This window comes from Grammomys surdaster, unplaced genomic scaffold, assembly GCF_004785775.1.
Source record: "Grammomys surdaster isolate TR1022 unplaced genomic scaffold, NIH_TR_1.0 373, whole genome shotgun sequence".
Taxonomy (NCBI): domain Eukaryota; kingdom Metazoa; phylum Chordata; class Mammalia; order Rodentia; family Muridae; genus Grammomys; species Grammomys surdaster.
In genome coordinates this window covers 8759087-8762188 of record NW_021604792.1, presented here as the reverse complement: position 1 = coordinate 8762188, position 3102 = coordinate 8759087, and the positions used below count along the sequence as shown (strand labels likewise).

At 34.4% G+C, this 3102-nt stretch overlaps 1 pseudogene; it reads right to left on the bottom strand.

Moving 5' to 3' along the window:
- Window positions 1-219: 219 nt before the first annotated feature.
- On the bottom strand, window positions 220-1125 carry LOC114632363 (annotated as a pseudogene).
- Between the last annotated feature and the right edge of the window lie 1977 nt (window positions 1126-3102).

Sequence of the window (3102 nt, the reverse complement as noted above, 5' to 3'; positions counted from 1 at the left end):
CCTAAAGCAAGAAATCATTTTAGTTAATCTGATATCTAACATATATCTTATATATTATAAATTTATAATTTTAAATTATACATGTGTATTGTGCTTCTCATGTGAAATATTTGCATATAACATTTATCAGATATAACACAAAATATTGAAAAAGCAATGCAAAACAATTTTTTAAAAAAATTAATAATCTTGGAAAATTTCTTATGAACTCAGATTCTTTTAGAATATGCAAGATGATCTGCAATATATTTTAGGGACCCATGATCTGAATATGTGCTTCAGCCACCATAGCACAGAAAGAAAGGGCCCTCTCAGGTTTGTGTCTCCCCCAGATCAAGACACACGAGTGTCCAGAAGGAAAAAGTGCTAAAACAATCTCATAGAACCTGACATAAAGAATGTTATTCAACAACTCACTACTCCAAACTTCCATGAAAGGAGCCAAAAAGAAAATGGCATAGAGAAGGACACAGGTGATCATGGTTTGCAAGACTTTGATGTGGGCATTGGCAATGGCATCTCTGCATCTTTGTGCATGCTATTGCATCTTTTTTTTTTTTTTTAATATCTACACAGGGAGAAGATCAGCAGGAGAAAAGTTGACTGTGAAATTGTAAAGGGTATGGATGTAAAAATACAGTTGTTTATGAGTAAAATAACCCAGTAAAATGATGCAGTGTTATTTGAAGCGAAATAACAAGAAGGCCAAAGACATGAGCAAAGTCTCATGTCTGAAACAACCTGGTTAATTCTCAACTTTAAGTAAACAAAAATGAAGGTGGAAAAATTAGCAATTTTAAGAAATTAAAAAAGGCCAAGGCATGCAGCATGCCACATGTTAAAATGCTTGCTGAAAATTAAATGGAAATTAATCAATTTTACCACTCTTCTAGTTACCAAGACATGTGAATACAGTGTAGACATTGATACAAAAGTGAACACTCTCATAAGAAGGTAGACTCTGGAGAAAGCCAAGGCTGTGAGTATTTGATTGACTGCAGAGATCTTTCTTCTCTTGACCCAGTGCATGCAGTTCAGCAGAGCTATGAATCCATTTCCAATCCATCCTATTATTATTTCTACAATTACAATGAATGTAAACCTGCTCTGTGTGATTCCATCCATTGTCTGTAAGGCAAGTTATGATTCATGAGGTCACTGCAGAAAATTTAAAGACTCTAAGTCTTGTATCCTCATAACATACTCAATTTTAAAAATGTTCTATGCAGTACCAAACAGCAAATATCAAGTTTTTACAGTATTAGGCTCATAACACATCTCTTTTCTGTGAGAGTGACTATTTTTCCCATTCTGTTAATCAAGCTCCATCCAGAATACCCTCTTTAGACCAAGTAGTCTGGAACACTTCTGAGTGAATCTTAAAGGTTATACTAACTCTTCATATTCTAAGATGAAAATAAATACATATTATTTGTATTGCTTCCATGATCTGCCATAATAATCTTTTAATCAGGCTACTGTAGTTATGAGCAAGTAACTTGATATATTCTAAGGTGTAGAGGGCAATCAGAACCTAGACTTGTGTAAGGAGCTTTCTGAGTACTAGGTGTGAGAGAGCTAATGTTTTACAACCCTTTTTAAAGCAGACATTTGGATTTGTCTGATAATGCCACAGACATTACAATTCATCTAAACTTTAGCACTGAGGAGATAACTTTACATGCATATTATTTTACATTTGAGGCACATGCACAAACAGCCACAAAATATGCATCTACTTGAATTACTATGTTTTTGTTTCACTTTCAAACATTTACACATGATCTCAACTTTTAGTATCTATCCACGAACAGTTCTGTTTCAGTTGCTCTGACACTGTCTAAAATGCTTTACTATATAAATGCCTCAGATATATGTAAAATTCCACAAACTTAGAACTTTTTAACCATCAATGAAAAAATAGTACTAAAGTTACTATTGTATTATGAAACAGAGCTGAACAGGGATGAGTTCATGGACTCAGCAAGAATTCTCATCATTCTCTGCCTTCCTCTTGCCTATTTTATTTCTTCATTAATAACAAGGTACTAGCAAATGATGATCCGTAGCTTCTCACACCTACCTCCAACATCTATTCAGTCATCGTCACTCACAGAAAGAAGACAAATAAAACAAGTTGGTTATGTTTTTAAAATGAGCTTCAAGATACAATCATTCATCAATACCTAGACATAATGAAGGAACCAAGAAGAAAATTTGGAAATAAATGCTGAAAATAAAAGGAAAATCTATATCATTAATTTCAGAGATCAAAAAGAGTCATATGTGGAATTGTATTACAAGGGTTCAATACCATCCTAAGCCTCATAAATCAATCATATTCTAAAAACTGAATATATACTTAAAATTCTCACAGTTTTATGATATTTACATAAAAGATATAAAAAGAAGGGAAAAAGAATAGAATGTTAAAATTTTGACTCAATTTTTAAGAGTTGAAATGTGCACCAACCTTCAGGGCCAGAAACACTCTGCCTGTTCTTTCGAGTGGCAAAGATGAGCTCAAGTAAGAATACAAACAGGAATGCAAACACCTGGGGTGTGGCCGTGTAGTGTAGGTAAAGATGGTAGTGTTTAATAGGCTATGTAATGGCTATTACACTGGTAAAATGCTATGTACTGTTAGAGTTCACTGGGAATATAGCTATGGGAGAGAGACTACCTTTTTCTCTGTCCTAAGCATGTTTATTTTAAAATGACCTCCAAAGTCTTTTCTGGGGATTAGTTGCCCATTAAACTCAGATAATGAGGATGAACAGCCCAACAATGTGCCCTTGAGAACAGCAAAAGGCAGCCATTTCAACAGATGTTACAATTTTTTATTCAATGATATAAAGATGCCAATAAGGAAAAAAAAATGTGGCTAGAATTTCAGCCACGAGGATCTTATGCTTGGTGAGAAATCTCAACTGAGATTTGAGCGGACAATTTTACCTTCTCCAGTCAGTTTTCAGCTGGAAGCTGTGAGCATCCTGTTCCAAAATCTCTGTCTGTTGCTATCCTTTCTTTTCCTTGGATGCCTCAGCAGAGTGAACATTCTGCATCACCTAAAACTGTCTAATGGAAACCTCATTTGTTTGC